Genomic DNA, 22,409 nt, shown 5'->3' with positions numbered 1-22,409 from the left:
GAGATCCCACCACCTCACCCCAAATGTGTTTTAGCATGGCTTCCTTGTTTGAATCATTTGAAGCCATTTCCTTATGCTACTTATCTCTTTGCTCAAATGCAATGGCTATCATAATCAGGGCTGCAGTGGAGCAAAGATTCTTAGGGTAGCAAAGGGACTTTCTGATATCATGGATGGTGATATCATCTGTCACTCTCCACCCTTGGGCTCCCTGTTCTCTCTGAGTTTAGCTGGATGGGGGAAAATAATTAATTATTGCTTCCCAGCAATGATATATTATTCTGAACTACTCATGTTGGAATGAGTAGTTCCTTTGTATTTGTGGGTGGCTTAGTTCTGAATGGAATTTAAGGCCCATTAGTCCTGAGGGAAGACAACCAGTATCTTGTAATAGTTTGGGTGTTGGACTAGGATTCCAGTAGATCTGAGTTTGAATCCTTGTCCAGCCATGAAAAGTCATTGGGTGATCTTGAGTAAGTCTCAGCAAACCTCCTCTGAATAAATCTTTCCAAGAAAACCCTATGGTAGAGTTGACTTGAAGACACTGTACAACAACAAAACCACTGGTGGAGAAGAGAATGGCAGAACTGCCAGCATTTTTGCAGTCTCCCTGGAGTGTGTGGCTATGGGGAACTGTCATGGTAAAACCATGCATTTCAAAATGTATTAGTACATTACTGGTTAAAATATGCTATGTAGGGTTTGGAATTCACTGTTACCTGTATCATGTTACACTTAACATAATGACTTATCTTTTTTGAAAGAGCTAAAGTAAAGTTGTTAATTGTGAAACATTTTTGGAGGATCATTGGGAGTATTTTTGGGGCAGTTTTCTATTTTTAAGTGTAATTCTGTAAATATTTTTTTTAAAAAAAGTAAAGGGAAAATGATGTAGTAGTAACATACAAAGTAAGGAAAATATTGATGTGATCTTTTGGTTGGAAAGATACCAAGTGCCATCAGATGTATTACATTGAGAAAAAAAATAGCATTCCATACCAGCCTCCAGCTATATCCTGAACCAGAAAGTTTCTTGACCAGTCTGAAACTTTTAGTCCCCTCCGCCTCCTTCACCCTGTGCCTATCCTGTTTTGCCCAGTGTTGGGAATCTGAATGTATAGTTCAGTTTATAATGTGAATTTCATTTATTTAAGTAGCCAGGATAATTTAATTCAATAGATTCTGGAAACTGTGGACATAATACATAACAATATTAACATTACATTGGTTGGCCATGGAAACCCATTGGGTGACCCTGGACAAGTGGGAAGGCACAAGTCATGCCAAGAAAATTCCATGACAGATTCACCTTAGGGCTTCTATATACCAGAATGCATACAACAACAGTAATAATATTAAATTGAGGAAACTACACCACTTTCCCTGTCCTGATCAGTATCTTGGTATCTCATTTGAGTCCTGCAAAATTATTATCACAGGGAATATTCTCAAGGCTTCTTCCAGTCTTCTGAAAAAGCATTTCATGATGTATTCAAAATGTTTGGAACATGGTCTAGTTCAGTGGTAGTTACTGTGCAAATGACTGCCTCAAATCTGAGTGGCTGACTGGAGTGTTTTCAACATTATCAAGTACGTGAACTTTTCTAGGAAGAGGAATCTTTTGCTTGGTTAAACTCTGTATGATGCTTTCCCCCTTTTTTTGCTCCACAGAACAGCAATCAGCAACATGTAGTCATTTTCCTCTTTCTTTTTATCTTGGGTTGTTCCAGTCCCCATTTCACTGGTTATTCAGTAAAACTATTTGCAAAAGGGCTCAGCTGATGTAAAAAGAAATTTTGTGAAAGCTGTTTTAGAAAGGGCAAGCCTGAATTCATCCCAAAGGGAAAATGCCAAAGTAATTTGTCTCATTCACAAGTCTGCCATGTCACTTTTATTCCTTTGCTTTTGGTAGATCTGTGCCCCAAACCAGTGTTTTCCTTTCATGTAAAGCAGAGTGACAGAACATATCGACAAATTGGAGGGAGTTCAGAGTCAAGTTGAAGATATAATGAAGGAGATGGAGCCATGAAGCTACAAGGCAAGGATGAAAGAGCTAAGAAACATCAGAGGGGCCAAGGTTTTGTCAAAGGTGGAGGATGTGTGTGTGTATGTGTTTTGAGCAGGGTGAATAAAAGTCACACCAAGGAGGACTGTGGAAAAAGGACCATCTTGTTCTGAAATCAAGTTAGCACTGCTATGGTTCTGTAAAATTCTTATGAGTGACACAGATAGCAACCACATTGTCGCATACTTGAAATGTGGGTGACCCAGGGATGTAGCTACTAGAGAAGGCAAAATGAGGACTTTGTCCCCCACAACTAAGAATTATGTACCTACAAACAAAAAATTCCTTTCTTCCCTGTATTTCTAGCATTGCAGAAACTGAGATAGTAAAAATTGCTTACACCTAGGACTCTTATATTTGTTGTGTTCACATTCCCTTGGTATCTTTGCCTGTCCCTTTTCTTTGGACACCAACAGAGTACTTCAACTGAAGTGATAAGTTACTGCAGTGATAGATATTTAGGGACAGAAGCAAAATTTCATGGGGTAGGGGAGAACTCTTATTTGGAATTCAGTTCCTTCAGTTTGTTCTTCCTATAGCTACAACCCCTGTATGACTTGTAGCTTACAAATGTCCTCTAGAGTTGAAGGGATTTCTTTTTGTTCTGTGAAACTCAACATATGGAACTCCTAACCTTTTTCAAAAGCTTCACACATTAGAGATATATGTAACTCTCTGTACCCTGCTCTGCAGACAGCTAATAGCCCCTACTTACTCAATTTGCGGATTTTAAACTCTCCATGCTCCATGCTCTTCCCCGTTTTAAAACAATATTTTCTATCTTTAGCTGGTCTCTAGTTGGTCAGTCTCAGTGTATGCCACCCCAACTGAATACTGTGGGAAGACATAAATAATACTTTTGGAGCACACATATTGGTGCTCCTCCTTTCTTTCCTTGTTACCAATTCAGTTTTATAATTCCCCTCTAGGATGCTGGTTCTGCTTGAAAACAGTGCTATTCATTTGCTTTTTTCAGCTGTTTTACATCTATATATATGTAGAAGCTTTTCGTGTATGACTGCAAACAAGTTCATTAGGACAGGAAAGCAAAAGCAAATCATTATATAAATACAACATAATTCATAAAACAAATCAACTGTTGGCAATGAATGTTGAAAATATGCATTTGATTGGGCTCCCCTTGTTGCCTGGGTAAAACAATTTCCAGAATATTTCTGTTCTGCCAAAGTAATCTCAGCACTCAGGGTGGCCTGAAACCATATACTGAGTATCTGCATTAGAAATCTGACTATCTTCTGTTGCTTCCTTATCCTCTGTTGCTGCTCTGTCACCAAAAATTAACACTTAGTGGAAAATAAAGACCAATCCAGAAAGAAGGGATAAACCAGAAAGTCCATGGTTTTGTTCCTTTTCCTTCTCCTTCTCTCTCTCTTTCTGAGATCTACATGGCATTTTCTCCATCCTGATGTATTCCTGGGAAATTCCAGCACTTACAGGGACTTTTTATTTCTATTCTCCAGGTCAGTTTCTATTAACCCAGTATTTCCCAAAACAAAATATACTTCTCCATGGCTGGCTGGCTGTGTTATCCCAAAACTAGCTAAGATGGCTACCACCAAGAAACATAGTGGCTGTTCCCATGACAGCATATTCAACAGAGAGCAAGCGAGGGAGAGAGGAATGCTAGCAATAAAATGAAATGATCCTAATGCTAAAGCACATTAATGCTTTGATATAACTCCTGAATAATAATGTTAAAGGGCTCAGTGGAAATTGGTGAAATGTTACCTGAGTCTAGATATGACACATAATCAGTGGGAATGGAGGAGGGAGAATACAAGGGAGGGTAGAGGGAGGAAACCCAAGATTTTCAGAAAAGAGATTGGATGTAAAAACATGGCTATGCAGTTCAAACCAATTTAAAAAGAAGAATTGGAAAGTCTCAGTACTTCTAGGCACTTTCCCCTCCCTTTCTGGATAGACGCTAAGAATGAGATTCAGAAAAAGGAGCTTATCGCTTGGTTTATTAATTTGGATTATGTCTCCTAGTTTAAATTTCAATTTAGGCTGCATCCTGATTTTATCAGAAAGTTTTTGCTGCCAAATTTGCCACCTGAATACATCCTGAGTGCATCCTCGCTTCCAGGAGCGCTCTGGTAGCCATTTTCTTAGGCTGAAAAACTTGTAGATTTGAAAAAAGCCATGCCAAATGCTCCTGGAAGTGGGGATGCACCTGGGCTATATCCAGGTGACAAATTCAGTGGTAAAAACCTTCTGATTAGATCAGGATGTAGCCTGAATTGAAATTTAAACTGAGATAGGTAAGCTGAATTAATAAGTCAAGGGATAAGCTCCAAAGTCGCCTGCCCCAGTTATAAATATGACTGGGCACCCTATTCAACAGAATCTTGAACCAAATCAAGCCAATTCACACAGATCTGGGTCAAGTTTCCATTGGATTTGACTAGCCCCAATTGGATCCTGAGCAGATCAGATTATTCTGGAGCATGTAATTCCATGAAACAACAGAAAGATGTAGTAATTTTAATTTCTGGGTGAAAGACAAAAAAAGACACAAAAATTCAAGTTTCCAAATTTTGGATTGGAATCAAGTTTGGATTAGCTCTGAACTGGTCCAGACCAAACTGAAGGCAAATCTGAATTCCTAAATTGGATTGAGAACTGAACTGGCAGGTTTTACACAGTCTTGCTTACATGTAAAAATTTGAAAGGAAGCAACAAATAAGTGAATGATGGCTGTATATAATCTTTGTAACCACTAGATGTGTTATTTGATTGCTTAACCTGGCTACGGCTACAAATGAGAAGTAGAATGGTGAACTGTTGTGGTGCAGAGGTACCACTGAGCATAGACACTATTGGTGTGAGTATCCTTGCATGTTTTACACATACAGCAAGATTGTATCATTCTCAACACATGCGGTACCTGCTGGATTATTTTGAAAGGTAAGATAATATGAGGCAGCACAGCTGTATTTTAAGTCATGCAATGAAACTGAGGTGTTCAGGATAAACAAACAACATAACTTTTGGGGCAGTGTTCAATTGATTTGCGAAATTTATTATTACAGATAATACACACACTCACTTCATAGATGGCCTTATTGCAGATAGAGTAAGGATTAGATTTATCGAATGGGTTGATTAGTTGCTATTTACCATTATATCAAAAATGATATAATACTTTTGATTGTTTGATGTTTATGGCAAACCTTATGAAATGTCACGTATTCCAGTTCAGATGCTGGATCAATCTGGCAAAGTGTTAAGGAGCTTATCGCTCAGCATTTTAAACCGGTTCCAGCTTCCTGGGCTGGAGCTGGAATGTGGGATGGAGGCAGGTTTTATCACACACTAAATCGCTGCTGAACTGCCAGCCACCATCAGCCCGAGTCCCGGCCATGCTCCGCCAGCACTTTTTAGTAGTCAGAAAGCTTTCCAACTTCTAAAAAGTGCTGGCAGAGAATGGCTTGGACCTGGCTGGAACCCAGGCTGATGGTGGTCAGTGGTTTGGCAGCGATTTAGTGTGTGATAATCCCTGCCTCCATCCCGCATCTTGGCTCCAACCTGGAAGGCTGGAACCGGTTTAAAATGCTGAGCAATAAGCTCCTTAACACCCTGCCAATGAAATTAAATGAGTTCCTTTTGCCCTGGCAGCTGCCAAGCCACTAAGGGTCAATGCTGCAGTTTAGTCAGTCAGTCATCCTTTATTAGGCATAGCCACTAAGGGTCAATGCTGCAGTTGTTTACTGGTGTGGGAAAGGAATGGGAGACTACACAGAGAAGGAAGAAGTGGCTTGTCTTGGCTGCAAGGGTAAGGGACATGAAGGTGCTGTTTTAGGATGTAGCCATACAGTGGAAATGAAGCAGTTTGACACTGCTTTTACTGTCATGACTCTGTACTGTGAAATCCTGGGATTTGTAGTTTGGTGAGCTATTCAGCCTGGTCTGTCAGAGAGCTCTGGTGCTTTGCCAAACTATACATCACAGGTTTCCACAAGGTAGAGTCATGGCAGTTCATCCTCCCTAAGAGTTGCCTTTTCCCTCCATCCTGTGTCAGTCAACAACAACAGCAGGGGTCTCCCTCAGGTCTGGCAGCTAGAGGACAGACCCATGTACCCTGTTCAAAAGAAAACATACCCAGATAGAACTTAGAGTTACACACATATATACCACCAACAGATTTCCAGCCTCTCCAGCTTCACTCTCCAGGGATAGCTAGTTGGCCTATAAGTCTGTGTTGACAAGGTACTGTAGTTCTTAAGTTCTTCAGTTCCTGGAAGCTATCATAGAATCATAGAATTGTAGAAATGACTCCAAAAAGCAACAATAACAATGGCTGTGTTACCACTATGACAAAAGCCAGTGTCATTCTCAGTGCTGGTTGCTGGGGAACATGAGTAGAAAAGTGCTGTTGTCATGTTTATGGGCGTCTCACAGAAATCTGCTTGTCTACTGTGGGAAACAGGATGTTCAACTAAACAGTCCTTTGGGATGACCCTGCAGAACTTATTGTGTTCTGGTAGTCTGGGAGATCCATTCCTTTTAGGTGCCCGGTATAAACTAAATGCATGCTTTCCAGTTTTGAAACATAGGGAAGAACTTTTAACACTGCAGCTTTATATATATCTAGTTAGAAAGTAAGTTCTATTACAGTCAATGGGGCTTACTACCAATAAACGGCATAGAATTGCAGCCTATGTCTCCTGGTCTGATGCCCATATAGTAGCTGTGTGTATGACATAGGAATTATGGTATTGTTTGGAGTTGGCAGTGCACATCTCATGAGCTTAAAAGTGGCCATTAAAAAAAGAAGACGGTATTGAAAATCAATTCTCTCCTTGCAGACATTGAACAATTTTATAAGGTATAATAAGATGAGCAATCTAATTCTAACAGTGGAAAAAAAGAAGATGGCGAGCTATAATTTCCTTTCATGAGAAAGTGCTGCTGTGAGGGTCATTTTGTACAGCAGAATGATAAAGAGAGAGCAGGAGCTGTGCTATGGTTAAGTCTTCTTGAGGTGGTCTTTGACTTTGCTAGTTTTTCACTTTCTGTCATGTTGAGGCATTACTGAGCATGGCAGATTCATGAAACCAAGACCAGATTCTTGGTATGTGTGTGGTGTGGTGGTTTGAGTGTTGGACTAGGATTCTGAGGGCCAGGGTGTGGAGACCATTCTCCACTTGGCCATGAAGCCCACTGGGTGACCATGGTCAAGTCACATGCTCTCAGCCTCAGGGGAAGGCAATGCCAAACCTCTTCTGAACAAATCTTGCCAATAAACCCCCATGATAGGGTCGCCTTAGCATTGCCATAAGTTAGAAGCAACTTGAAGGCACACAACACACATAAATGTTCTTGCATTAGTGGTTGCACTTTCTTGGATGTTTGCAAGGGTGGCATCCTATTCAGGGTTCCACAAGCTCTGTGACACTGCCATAAGCCATTAAATCAGCATATATGATGGCTAGAAATGTTCTAACAGTGAGTAGGGAGCTGGATTAACTGTTGTACAGTGAGAGTGTGCAGGGCCATGCCAACACTTTGCAATTGGTTGTATAATGGTGCCCTCCAGAAATGGTAGTTTAGCTATACTGGAATAATTTTATTCTATGTAACTGATGTACTATGTAACTGATGAACAAGGCCTCAGCCCAGGAGTCCTAACTGATGACGTAACTACCAGGATTCAGGAGTGACACAAACAATGGCTTGGAGAAAGAGATGGCAGCTGAATCAGCAGTATCACCCATTGAAACACCAAAATCTGTTTCCTGACAGCCCAAGACCAACAAGAAGTACCATATGAGTCCAAGACACCTGAACTTATAAAACAGCAGCCCAAGCTGGACTCCAGCAAGAATTAATATTCTTTCCTGGTCCAAATAGCAGATAGTATACTTAATAGGAAACAATGGAGAAAGAATCAAGTGTCAGGCTTGTCCCTTTAAGGATCACCTTCAGCAAATGTTGAGATCTGAGAGTAGTAGTCATGCTCAGGCATAGTAAAAAGCAAAAGTGAGAAACAAGCCTATCCATATGCTGTTGGACTCAAATGCCAGCCTAGAAATGTGGGAGTTATAATCTAACAGTGTCTTGTTCAGGACTGAGAATTATCTGGCCTTCTTAATGTTGCTGGACTGCAAATTCTAAAGGCCCTCACTAGTATAGCCAGTTGTGAAAACACTAGAAGCTGCAGTCCAACATCTGATGTGTATGTGCATGTGTCTTCAAGTCACCTGTCAACATCTGGCAACCCCATAGATTTCACAGTGTTTTCTTAGGCAGGGTATGCTCAGATATGGTTTTGCCAGTTCATTCATCTGGAATATAGCCTACAGCACCTGGTATTCATTGGTGATTTTCCATCCAAGTACTGAGCAGAACTGACCTGGCTTAGCTTCAGGATCAGACAGGATTTGGCATTTTTAGGGCATTTAGATTTTCTGGAGAAATGCATAATTCCCAACCCTGACCTAGAGGGCCACAGGGTCTGCCCAGAATCCATCTCATATTTGAACACATCTATCTCGGATTTTAAAGGAATTTCTCTTGCTTTCTGCTTCAGGGTCACAACATTGGCATAGCTACACATTCTGTGTACCTGAGACCCAACTGAGTGACATTTACAACATCACCTTGCTGTGATATAATAATGTCTTCCAGTATTTTGTCAGGCTAAGAATGAGAAAAATTTCTTTTTAAAGTAATTAGTTATAGCTATAATTGCAAGCAGTTATTTACCATTAAAAAGTAGCACTTTAATTCCTGATTCTCAAAAGTAACTACTACAGCTGTTACTTTTTAGTTGATTTCAAATAGCATCTATTTTTTTAATCAGGAGCATGATTCAGCACTTTGACCATGTGATATTTTTTCTTTACCAAGTGATGGAAGAGGCCACATCCTGACAGAAAGTGACATGCCACAAAAGGAGTGAATTTCTTTCTCAGGCAAAGAACTGTAGTTATCTTAGTAATGGAAATGGGCATTGATTAATATTAGTATTGACTAACAAGGTCTGGTGTTGCATCTTTTAGTTCACGCTGGTGGTGTACAGACCGCCCCTTTCCCTGACTGATTGGGGCCTCAGCTGCCAGAGCGGCAGCCCCGAAGCTCCGATCCGCCGCTTTTCCAGGCCGCTTCCCCACGGCCTGAAAAGGGGTGTCCTTGGGGCTTCATGTCCCAAGGACACACCGACAGCGGCAGGGAAAAAGAGAAAGGGGTCGCTCGGCCCCTTTCTCTTTTGTGTTGCTGGTGCAGCCGTGTAAAGGCTGCACCAGCGAACACAAACGAAGGAAGGAGCTCCGTTTTGGAGCTCCTTCTGGCGCCACTGAAAGTCGCCACAGGCGCCCTTGAGTGGTGCCAAGACGTCACGTCCGCGCCGCCCCATTTGGAGGCGGCATGGCTGTGACGTTGTAATGGCGGTGCCCATGTAGAAAGGGCACTGCCATTACAACGTTCTAGGGTTGCGGGGTGTCTGGGAGGGATGCCCTGAGGCAGCCCTAGTATGTGTGCAGGCCAGCGCTTTGCGCCGGTCTGTACAGCACCGCTGTCTGCTAATCTGAGACCTTGCCATCTAATATAGATGTGAGCATTTTGGCAAGGCCATTTGCACTGTAAAATGTCAGGTCCATGGTCAGTGTCAATAACTTTATGCTAGCAAATTACTTTTTTCCAGATGCCAGTGCTTTTTCTGGTTCAATGGACAATTTCAGAAATATCAGGATTGTTGTTGGAATTGTTACTGCAGCTATTTAATAGCATACCAAAATCTGGGCACCTCATATATACTGATAGTTAGCTGGAATTGACTACAGGTATAGTCTTTACTGAATGTTGTGGATTTGTAGATCTGATAAGTATTTGGGGAAAATTAAATTAGCACATGTTTTTAGAGGGACATTTTATGAATTTATACTATATGATTAACAATCAAAAGCATTTGGTTTTTCTATTCTCTCTCTCTCTCTCTCTCTCTCTCTCTCTCAAAAACCAATTTTTGTATTCTTCTTTAATAGCTGACTACATAGTTTTTCTTGGATTTTTCATATATAGCATTATCTATTTTGAAAATAAATGCATAAAGATGCTTTAACAGACTATTGGGTTATTTAAACCCATAATTTGTTTGCTCTGAACTTTATAGCACCTGTTTTTGCCTGCATTACAGGTATGGAAAGAGGACGCTCGTGTGCGTGCGCGACCTGTCAAAAACAGATTTTACCGCACGCCAAAGCATCCTCCAAAAGGCCCCGTTCCGTCCCCTGGCGCCAAGCTGTCCCGCTTCAGTGCTGTCAGGCGCCATTTTGCTCAGTCAGAAGACTTCTGACCAGAACATTTCATGCACCTCAACACTGAAGCGGGATGGCTTGGCATCGGGGGATGGAACGGGGCCTTTTGGAGGACGCTTTGGCGCACGGTAAAATCTGTTTTTGATAGGTCGTGCATGTGCACACACACCAGCATCCTCTTTCTGTACCCTTAACACAGACAAAAACAGGTGCAATAAAGTTCTCTGACTGGCTGTAGCTCTCCAAGATGTCATGCAGAGGTCTTTCCCAATGTAGCAACCTGAGGTCTTTTACCAAGAGATATCCAAGATTGAAAATGGGATATGTTGCATGTTTTAATGTGAAGAACATGTGTGCTACCAACCATTAAGTTATTTATTTTCCTTTCAGATGAATTCTGAATAGTTGGCCAGTCTTGGCACCCATTTCTTAAAGGAAAGGACCAACTGCAGTAGACCCACTGAACCAGTGGTATCATAAGTTTCTTTGATTCAGTGGAGTTTCTCTAGCTAGGACTAACAATTGGGTTTAGGCTTTTCATTGCATTAACAGGAACATGAAGTTAGCTAAGCCACTGAATGACATACTGTATGAGAACTAATAAGGGAAGTACTGATTTCCACATTTATAATCAATTCATCAAAGTTTGGAAGAGCCTCTAGAATTTAGGTTATCACTGGAAATGCACAAGCATCTGAATTATATTCACATCACTGTTCTGTACTCGACCCTTCTTGATAAACCTCCCTAATGGTACAAAGTGAATAAAGTTTTTACAACCTGTCGTTTTTATAATAAAGGAAGATGGTTGCTGCAACATTATATAGTGATGCTTTGTGTGTCTGTTGGGGAGTGAGCAATGCGAGTGGCCATATATGTAGCATAATATACAAGTTCTATCTTAACAGTGTTATTTTTGAGTAATAGAATCTGGAATTACAAGCTACATAAGCAATGGCAGAATAGAACAACCTCTTAAAACCTGCTCCGGGAAATTGCTTTTCTCATCTCAAAGAGCTTCAAGCAGCTGAAACATCTTCTAATTATTGAGAGCCAATGTAAAAGCTGGTAAACTTTTATCACAGGCCCATTACTGCAGTTGGTTGAATGCTCCTTTACCCTCACTATCCACCCCCAGTCACATGCACTGCATTTGGGAATAGATTTAGTATGCAGGTTTGTTCTTCTCTTCTGACTCTAGCCCTCTGAAAGACAGCTGCTTGCCCTGAAACATCTTGGAATCCAAGAGTTCATCAATCCTCATTTACTTTCTTACTTCTCTTTCTTGATGCTACAGAAAGCATTTTAAACAGAAGAGAACTAATGAGACTTCCTTCCAGCAAATGATTAGCTGGCCTTTGCTCAGCAGGTGAGTTTTTAAAAAATCACATCAACATATATGTCTGGCTAGGTGGAAATGCAAAAGCTACATTATGGGTGAAGACAGAGGACTATCAACTAACTGAATATTTGTCTTGCTGGATACATAATCATTCTGTCATGCAAAGTTCCTGCAGCAGCATGGATCCTTCTAGCCATAGACAGGGTGGTTTTTGCAGAAAGTATTATATTCAGATATTGGTTCAAAAGCAATACTAGAGAAGATTTCAGTGGGAAAAGAGTATGGAAGGGAGAGTTGACTCTCTATTTCCTTGTTTTTGATGATGATCAGACCTGTCCCCTATCTTTTGAGGACAAAGAGATGTGGCTAGTCCTCATGATTTTAAAACTTTTGAGTAGAATCTCAGAAAGTGCTGTTTGCTATGCAGGGAAGAAGAAAGGTTATCCTGATGAAATTTTCAGAAACAGGAGCAGGGCTTTCACCTTGTTGACATGTATCAATTGTCTTTCTACTTGGTGGAAAGTAAAGGATGACTAATGTGAAGTCGAAGGCTTTCATGGCCGGCATCCATGGCTTTTTGTGGGTTTTTCGGGCTATGTGGCCATGTTCTAGAAAATTTTCTTCCTGACGTTTCGCCAGCATCTGTGGCTGGCATCTGAGCTTGGGCCCAGTCATATATAAATATGATCCGCTTGGTTTCATTTTATCTCTTTATCCATCAATATCACAACTAGAAAATGAGTACACAGGAGCTAAGATCAGTACTCTAACCATACTCATGTAACAATTCTCCATGAGTGACCATGTTCTTTATTATTTTTACCCTCTCATAGTTCAACCACTACAAGCCTGTATATCTCTGCCCCTGCTTGTGGTGAAACACTCAGTTTGCTTTTTGTGTTCAAGATAATAACTCATAATTCAGTATCCTTAACCTCTCGGGTTGATTCCTTGTTTGTTCAAAAAGAAAGGGAAGGTCTTGCATTAAAACAGAGGGATCAAAAGAGAATTCTGCAATTACCAGCCACTAAATAAAGAGCAGGCTGTTTCCTCAAATGCCAAGGCACTTGTATAATTAGCTGATAAAATACAAATGAATAATTTCCCAACAGTCAAAGAATGACTGGAAGGGAGGGGACATGCCAGCAGGAGGCTCACTCTTTTTGCTTTTTAGCTTCATTTCTTTTTTCTTCATTCAATAGTGCTGCTTGACTAGAATTCTGGTTCCTTTTATTTCAAGAATTATTCTTTGTATATGGGGTACATAGAGAGTTATTCACTTGGGCTGTGAGTGGGAGGTGAGTTAACTGGCAACAGTTGAAAATTTTGTACTGCTCTCTGTGGGTTCAAATCTCATACTTGGAATTGAAAAAGCAAGCATGAGGGCCAGAAGCCTGCACCTATAGGCATTCTTTGCCTGTATCAGGATAGTGGGACACTGATTAGGAATGGAAAGACTATATTTGAAAAAATGGTTTAAAAGGTTCTTGAGTGCTGGGAAACTTTGAAAAAAAGAATCTTGCACTAGCAAGAATCTTTGTAGCTTAGGACTTATTTGACACAAAAGGGGACACATCCCCCCCCCCCCCAGAAAACATCACTTTCTGTGCAGGAAACATAGGTTGCTGACATGCTGCAGAATTAAGGCAATTTGACATCACTTTCACTATCATGGTTCCATTCTGTGGAATCCTGGGATTTATAATGTTTTTTAATTTTACTATTTCTGGAAGCTGCCTTGTGTCCCACTCTGGGAGAAGGGCAGTACTGTATATAAATGAAACAAACAAACATACATACAAAATTTAACCAGGAAGGCCATGACAAACATGGCTGCTTGGACCAGCAAAAAAATGGTGCTACAGCATTCATTAGGTTTGCAATCTTGTTCAAGATATTACCTTTATTAAAGGATTTTTTGCTGGTGATAGGTGAACTCCTCAAGCTCCCTTACTCAATCATACAGCTGACTTTTTTTTAAAAAAAAATCTGGCTTGTTCTACAGCTGTTGTGATCCTCTCTATGTTACATTTGGGGAAGTCCATTTGATTTTCCTTTGATTTTGCTTTCATAGTTTGGGGAGATCAGCATTTAAACAACTCTTCTGCCTGCCCTCCTAGGGTCATACCATCTCTCACACAGTTTCTTACTTCCTTGAGGATAACAAAAGCTGATTGCTCCTAGGATTCTTGTTTTATGATAAATGAAATCTGTTAAGTAAAGCATTGTCAGATAAAGCACAGTGAATCAGGTGACAGTGTGCCGTTCAAAGGATTCAGTCCTTCAGCCACATAGTGATGCCCCCCACCACCATAAAACTGACAGTTTAGAGCAGGGGTAGGCAACCCTTTTGAGCCAGGGGCTGGGTTGCTGTCCCTCAAGACAACTGGGGGGCCGAAGCCAAAAAATAAATAATTAAATATTGTTTTTTAAAAATTAAATAATTAAATAAACCGGGACAAATGTAGGACAAAATTGCCAAATGGAGGGCACTTTTTAAATAAAAAATGGAGGACACGTGAAAAAATTTGCTAATTTTATAAAAAATGTTAAGATAAATGCATGTTTCTGAGGCTTCTATAGACAATTGCTCCACCGTGCCCCTCGCGCGAGATGCCAAAGGCCCCGGCGGCAATCGGTGGCAGGACCGGGCGGGGGCCGGTCCCAAGACCTCGCAGGGCCGCATCCGGCCCCCGGGCCGCAGGTTGCCTACCCCTGGTTCAGAGGGAAAAAATCTGTCTCTTACTGAATTATCAGCAACACTGAACATTGCATATCTTTCTGAACCTACGTAGCTCCTACACAAAGTGATCAGATCAGAGAGTGTTCAGGCATGGCTGTGAGCATTATGCACTCCCCAATAGGCAACCTCAACAGTCTATAAAATTCAATCTTCTCTCCCCACATTGCCTGGAATACTTTTGTATGTAAAACAAGGCATTGTTCACAGTCAGCTTTTATCCTCAGAGTGTTGCCTTCTTGTCTGGGGTTTCACCTTCTTGAATAACAGAGAGCAGGAGGATAAAGAAAGCCCACTCCCCACAACTTTCTAGCCACATATATCATTACCATATAAAAATTAAAATTGGAGGCAAGCTCATTGATACAGGAGGAGAGTTAAGTGTGTGAAGTTTTATTACAAAACCTCCCACAACTTTGGAAGTGTGTCCAATTAAGCCATAGAGAAGACTCAGTTATAATTGTGCTGCTAATATTCTGTGCAAAATGTTATAAAGGCCCCTCTAGCAAGAATTCATAGTATAAAAAATGAAGATACAGTCTGTTACAAAGAAATTAGTTGGTTTCTTAACTGGTGTATAAACTTGAATGGTGCTACTGGCTTCATTGGGCAAGTGTTTTGAGGGCAATAATGTATGGCTTTTCTCTGCCAGGAGGTCAGTTACCCTATAAAATTCACCCATTGCCTTTTTGTGTGTGTGTATGTGCTTCCAAGTCATCTGATGACTTATGACAACTCCATGAATTGCATAGGATTTTCTTAGGCAAAAAAAGCACACAGAGGTGGGTTTGCCACTTTTAACTTCTCAAATAGAATCCCTACAGCTTGGTATTCATTGATGGTCTCCCATCCAAGTACTAACCAGTGCTGACCCTGCTTAGCCCCCAAAGAGCAGATGTGATCTGGTGCCTTTAGAGTATTTAGTCCCTTATTGCCACTTTAGTTCTCTTTCATGTTTGGTAGCATATACTCTATTGTACAGGTTTCTTGTTGTTGTGTACCTTCAAGTTGTTTCTAACTTATGACAGCTCTAAGGTGACCCTTATCTGAAAATCTAAAATGCTCCAAAATCTGACACTTTTCCCATGGGTGTCTAAGATAGTGACACATTTGCTTTCTGAATGGTTCAGTATACACAAACTTTGTTTTATGCACAAAATTATTAAAAATGTTGTATAAAATTAGCACCCGGCTATTTGTATAACGTGTATATGAAACAGAAATGAAATTTCTGTTTAGACTTGGGGCCCATCTCCAAGATATTTCTTTAGGGATATGCAAACATTCCAATATTAAAAACAACAAAACAACAACAACAACAACACACACACACACACACAAAACACACACAACAGCCCTGAAATCCAACACATTTTTGGTTCCAAGCTTGTCAGATATGGGATATTCATCTTGTATTTGGACATATGGTCCTGCCTGTGTAAACATAACATATGCATGCTAGATCAAAGTTTCAATAAACTATAGTGTCTTGTTACTTAAAATGGAATGTTCAGTATAGAATATTATGCTTTCTAAGGGAATACCCCTTTCTATAAAGTTGAACAGTCGGAGCAACGAAGTTTCTCTGTTAGGTATATTTGGCAAAATCAGTAAAGGGCCTGTCTCATGTGCTAATCTCATAGGTATATGTACTTATGTGTGTGTATGTATGTATGTATGTGTATGTGTGTGTGTATATATATGTGTACATATATATATATGTGTGTGTGTGTGTGTGTATATATGCTAAAGAATACATATGCACCTTTGTTTTTCTGTTTTGTTGGAAAAGCTTTCTTTTCATTTTTTTTTCTCTCCCCCTCTATATGTGTGTGTGTGTGTGTGTGATCTGCCAGCATAGAATGGTATCTTTTAGGGTATATTGCTGTATATATCACTGTACTATAATCATTGTCCCGCAACTCCTGGTACTCCTCAGCATTTCTTATTTCCTTCCCTCTCGGTCACAGCTCTGGGAACTAAGTGCAAACAGGATGTAAAAGATCACCTGTGAGGCTTAAAGTTCAGAATGATTTCCTGTCAGGCCAAACCAGAGCAGCTTTAAAAAGTAGGTCCCATGAATAGAAGCTCCTTGCTCCAAGGTATTTGATTAATTTTAATCTGAACTTCTCAACTGGGGAATAAGAATCATGGCATGCAATCCTCCTGTGAGGGACACAGAGCTGGCTTACATATTGCGTATCATGCATCAAAATAGGAAACTCCACTCTTGCTGTCACAGCATTTTTCCAGGCTGCTGCTCAGTCCTTTCAGGGTGCAAGTAGACTTGCTGGCAGACTAAATGCTCATCTGCACCTTGTTATCTCATCTGATGGAGGAGGTCAGGCTTATGCTCCTTGTTTCAGAAGAGAAAAAGAAAGGCAACTCTGTAGGTCATTGGCACCTGTAGTTTGGAATTTCTAAGAATTCAACAGTATGGCAGCTGAAGGGGTCAAAGCTCAGTGGGAGAAAGCATGCTTCATATATGAGTCTCCAAGTCAGCCCTTGCCAACAGCAGGAAGATCTCAAACAGCATAGCTAGACAAAGACCCCTCCAGAGTCAAGGCCAGTTGAAATGGCATGTGTTAGATAAACTAACATTCGCGCTTGTAATACTTACAAAGGTATGAGGCTTGGAGCGCCTCCACTAATAGCAGCAGTCTATCTTAAATATGTTGGGGAATGTTATTTTAGCTTTCAAGAGGGTTGGTAACCTTTAGTACTCTTTTATACCAGCTGATAGAGGCTCCTGGCATAGGTGAACTAAGGCAACCTTTATTTGTAAGAAATATGAAAGAGCACACACAAGAATAACTTATTCTAACATCCAGCATGCTGAACTGAAGACAATGGGAAGTCAATGCAGACTGAGTGCCAGGTAAGAAGGGAGTGACTCAAATTGGAGTTTGAGGGCAACAGCATAAAACACAGCTGCTGGGTCAAGTGTGTGCAAAGAGCAGTCTGATGTGTGTCAGTCATTTTCAGCTTCTTTCTCAGAAAGGCATCCCTGTTAAGAAGACACATATTTTGACTCTGAGTTGCTGCACGAATCTTAAGACTTATGTCAATGGTCCTTCTGAAGTGTTGTGTCAGTTTCAGTACTGTGACAGGCAGTCAAGGATGCTTGGGGAGTGACAAGGACATGAAAAGAGCATACATGTAACTATTCAGACAGTACTTGGTGCAGCTGTTAAATGTAGGAACAACACGTGGCATATTTAATCCTTCCTCTGTCTTTCACCCTCCACCACTACAAATCCCCCCCAAGTGTTTTCAGATGAACTCTGGTGCGTTACAGACGCGCCTATACTGCGTACTAGGGTTACGAAGGGGTGTCACTTCCTGACGCCCCTCAACCCTAGTACGGACTGAGTCCGTACAAAATGGCAGCGCTTGTCCACACGGCACTGCCATTTTGACATCACGGACGCGTAGCGTCTGGATGTCGCGCGGCGGAAGTGACGCCGCAAGTGCGTGACTAGCACCTCGCGGTGCCACTTCCGGGGCGCAGAAAGAAGCGCCATTTTGGCGATTCTTTTCCGCTGCACCCAGGAACCACACGGTTTGGCTACTGCAGTTCGCGGACCCAGCAACCGGCGGCGCTGGCAGACCGCCGCTTTCAGGTGGTCTGTAACGTACCTCTGAGACTGGACTTGAGCCTGGGAGGAAAATCTGGGAGAGGGGTTAGAAGGGGGGAGATAACATGGCTCACTGACATCTACCCACTTATTTTTTCTCAGCTAGAAATCGCCTTCACTATTCACCAACATCACGTGTATTTCCATCCTTAACATAGAGACCTTGATATGCCTGAAAGTCTAGAACAGCACTATGAAAACAACACGGAGAGAATGTGCTATTGCATATTTACTCAGAAAAAGTAAGCATTCTAGGGTTCCATGAGCCTTCCTTTCTCGAAAATGAGCACATGATTGTAGCCAAAGCATTAGTAGTCATAGAGAACACAGTCTCCTCCACATTCAGTGCTTTTCTTTGCCCACTTGGCTGATTACTGATATATTTTATGTTTTTCAAGAGTGCTGAGGGTATACGGAGATGAAGACAAAAGATGTTAAAGTCTTTCTTTCCAGGTGCCTGGTTTTGTTTTGGGAGAAGCACAGAGGGCAGTCAAAGTTCTTCTTTAGGTTGGATTCCTGCCAGCTGTTTACACACATTGGATTTCTCGGTGTATGGTACTGGGTATTGATTTAATCAATTAATAACAGTGTGGGGACTTGTCTTTCCTGTAATCACGCAGTGTGTTTCTGTTGACATTTGAAGGGCTCGAGGATACACAGGGAACAAGAAACCAAACTATTCTTTGAAGTCTGTTTTGTTTTTCTTTTCCATTCTCTTCTAATTACTCGCTGTAAGACATCTACTAAAGCTTTCCACACTGTGGCCTTGCTGAAGTTGAATTGCCCCTTCAGGGGATTATATGGCCGCTCATGGGAAGGGTGAAATTTTCAGCAGGGGCATCATATAGCTTCAATAGCAGCTTCTCTGACCCAGTCTCCCACCGACTTGTACTTTGATGTAGTTTTGTGCTCCCTTAGGGTAAAACTAATCGTTATACACAATTCTCTTCAAGAAAACACAGAGGGCTGTTTCAGGAGAGGTGTGATTTAGAGTAGATAAGTAACAGTTATTAACAATAATAACAACAAGAGTAACAGGAAAGATGAGTGCTTAAACCTCTGTTCTTCTTAGATTTGCTACTGAAAATCAACCTCTCTTTCTGCTTCTCTGCTTATGGAAAACAGATGGTGGGGAAAGGTTTAAATTTCTTTCTTTCTTGATGCTTCTGTGCTCCAAATTATCTCATCTCATAGCACCTTTTCTCTGACAGAATTTACTCTCTGGGGCTTTGCTATATGAATTTAGTTCGACCCTTGATGGACAGTGACATCATGATCTGCAAATAAAATTGTCACAGAAATTAGAGATACTATAGCATTTTGTTTCATCCAGATTATAAAGTGATACAAATAACCCAATCATTTTTCTTAGACTAATGCATTATCCTAGAAATTTTTCACATCTCTCAATTTTGTGATACATTTCTGAATTCAGAAGTGGCTCACAAAGTAAATTTATATATTATTTAAATATATATATATATACATAAATGTATATATAAATAAATAAATATAAAATGTATGGATTTTAGGAAAGGAGCATACAAAATGCCATATATGATAGGGAAACCTGAATTTTTTGTTACTAAAAATGTGCAGAATGCTGGGAAATTTGAGCAGAATATTCATATTACTGAATGAAAATAAATCTGACATGGGCCAGATATAGGCTGATTTAAAGATCCCTAGATAAAGCAGTTTCATGTTGTGTCTAATAACAGAAGTAGCAAAAATTGAATGAAAAACAGAAATTAGGTATTTGCTGCTGTTTCGCCACTGATTAGTGTTCAAGTTTCTGTGAGATTTTGTGTACATGACTGTGTGCAGCACAACATTATTGGATTTGAGAATATGGAATACAATAAACATCCATTTGCACTGAAGTGTGAAAACGTCTACTCCAAAAAGTAGGTTACTCAGATTTTGCTAAAAGCAATGCCCTCTCTATTGTTATTATTTTCCTGAGTACATTTATGTTTTTACCTCAGTAGGCTGTTCTCCCCATTGTTGCCATGTGTAGCTAGCTGTCTGCCTGCCTGCAAAAGAAAGATGGGCTGGGAGGAAGAACTCAGTGAAGGCAGGAGTGGGCAAAGTCTGTACTCTCTGTTTTTGTGATCCTTGACTCCTCTAACACTTGTGAGCACTCCCCCTTTTTGGCTCAAAATAAGGGTGAGTTGCTTGTTCCAAAACTCTCCAGGAGAGTCACTTCACCTTTTAAATAGGTTGTGCCCCCCCCTTCCTATTCAACATTCAACCCCACTCATTTTCCAAATCTAGAGGTGGAGGGTCCTGCAGTGGGCATGTTGTTAGATGACTTTGCAACAAAGAACCTTTTGCCAGTTGGAATTAAACCCCATCTTCTCATTAAAAGAATGCTCTTGTTTCTTTTCTAAATTCTATGTCTGAGAAATTCAGGATGTGACTGGCTTGTTTTTATGTGTGTGTTTTGTGTTTCTTTTATTGTCCTTGCTTTGGTATTTCTGCACCTTTTGTATTGGTTAGTTCTCTGTATTAAGGCTCCGGCATCCAGCAAATATAACTCAGAATTTTTTATTTGGAAAGTAAATAAAAAATACAACTTTCCCCCTTTCTCTTTTTCCTTTAACCAAGTTGATAGCTTGTCTCTCCCCCCCCCCATTTTCACAGTGCTTCTATTTATTTCTTGTACTAATGCACTCGATAATATATAGTTCCCAGCAGAGTATAGATAGAATTTTGTTGTCATAAAAGCTGCCAAACATCCTGATATTAAATTCTATAATTAGGACCAAAGCCACAAGGAATCAGGCTCCTGATTTCTGATTTTTGCTTAAAGTAACAAACATACAGCTCAGTACCATGCATGTTTACTCAGAAATAAGTCCCATTATATTTGATGGGGCTTAATCCCCTGAAAATGTATACAGATTTCCAGAGGAACCTGTTACCTCAGTGATCTATCCTTGTTTTCCTTAACTGGGTAAATTGCTGTGCAGCTAATGGAAGAAACCTTTCTGAAAGGAAAGGGGAGTTGGATTGGAATAGAATCAATAGATTCTTCTGACTACCTAAACACTCAAGTAAATCAATAAACAGAGGAACTAACAAACGTCAAAACAGGGTCTGTAAACGAATTGTTCTTCCCAGTGCTGAAAACTAAATAGAACATTTCAAGAACCTTTGACTTCACAAATGTACATATGTTAAATTAATTTTTATGTCCCCCTGCTTCATGCAAAGGACAGAGCCACTAACCGTTTGAGAAATCTATTGGCCTTTGTAAAGAGCATCACTGTTAATATCTCCAAAATGCTGAAGCTTCAGAGCTTGGGCTGCTAGAATGCAACTGTGTAAATTGTGAAAGTAAAGGTAAAGGTTTCCCCTTTGATAAGGTTGTCAAGTTGTGTCTGACTATAGGGGGAAGTACTCATCTCTGGCCCGGTATAGATGGGCCTTTAAGCACATCCAGGTGACATGCTAGGGTTGCTTTGGGGCACCTCTTACAGCTGAGCAGCACCATACAGACAGCGCGCTCAGCTATGACGTCACAGCTGCGCCGTGTCCAAACAGCGTGGTGCAGCTATAATGTCATCCCACTGCCACCAGCACTTTATGGCATCGCAGGTATGCTTCAAAAGGAGCCGCTTCCGTGCGCTCCTTTCTTGCTGCACAGCCGTGTTGCACAATTTGGTTGCTGCTGCGCTGCGGTGGAGCAAGGAGAGGCATTTCCCCAGTGCCTCTTTTTGGCGCTCTGTACCACGCCTCCATTACTAAGCCAAAGAAGCAGAGTTGTCAAAGAGGACTCCATGGCCATGTGACCAGCATGACTACACAGAACACTGATACCATCCCACCAAAATGGTACCTATTTACTTGCACTTTTACATGCTTTTGAACTGCTAGGTTGGCAGAAGCTGGGACTAGTGATGGGAGTTGACTCTATTATGAGGCTCTTGGGCCTCAAACTGCTGACCTGCTGATCTTGCAACTGTCAGAGTCAGAGTCTTAACCACTGAGCCACCACATCTCCACTGAACAAAATTTAAACTAAGTAAAGTTGTTAAAGATCTGTTTTAATTTGAAGATCTTGCCTTAAAACCATGTTGGAACAGAGTTTTGCATTATCCAGTGTCATCTGGACCTTTATTGGCCAGGGCAAAGAAATCTAACACATTTCAATATAACATAAGCTTTCCCCTCCACTTTTAAGCCCTTTCTTATTGTGTAGCAAAGAGATTCCTCATTTATAACCTTCCTCTTAACTGCTGGTTTGCCCTACGTAGGTTAAAAAAAGGATTTACTCATGAACAGCCTAAGGGAAGAAAAGAAAACCTCCAAGCTGAAGCTGTATTCTGTGACATGCTTA

Source organism: Sceloporus undulatus, chromosome 3 (assembly GCF_019175285.1).
Source record: "Sceloporus undulatus isolate JIND9_A2432 ecotype Alabama chromosome 3, SceUnd_v1.1, whole genome shotgun sequence".
NCBI lineage: Eukaryota > Metazoa > Chordata > Lepidosauria > Squamata > Phrynosomatidae > Sceloporus > Sceloporus undulatus.
This window is presented reverse-complemented; position numbering follows the sequence as displayed.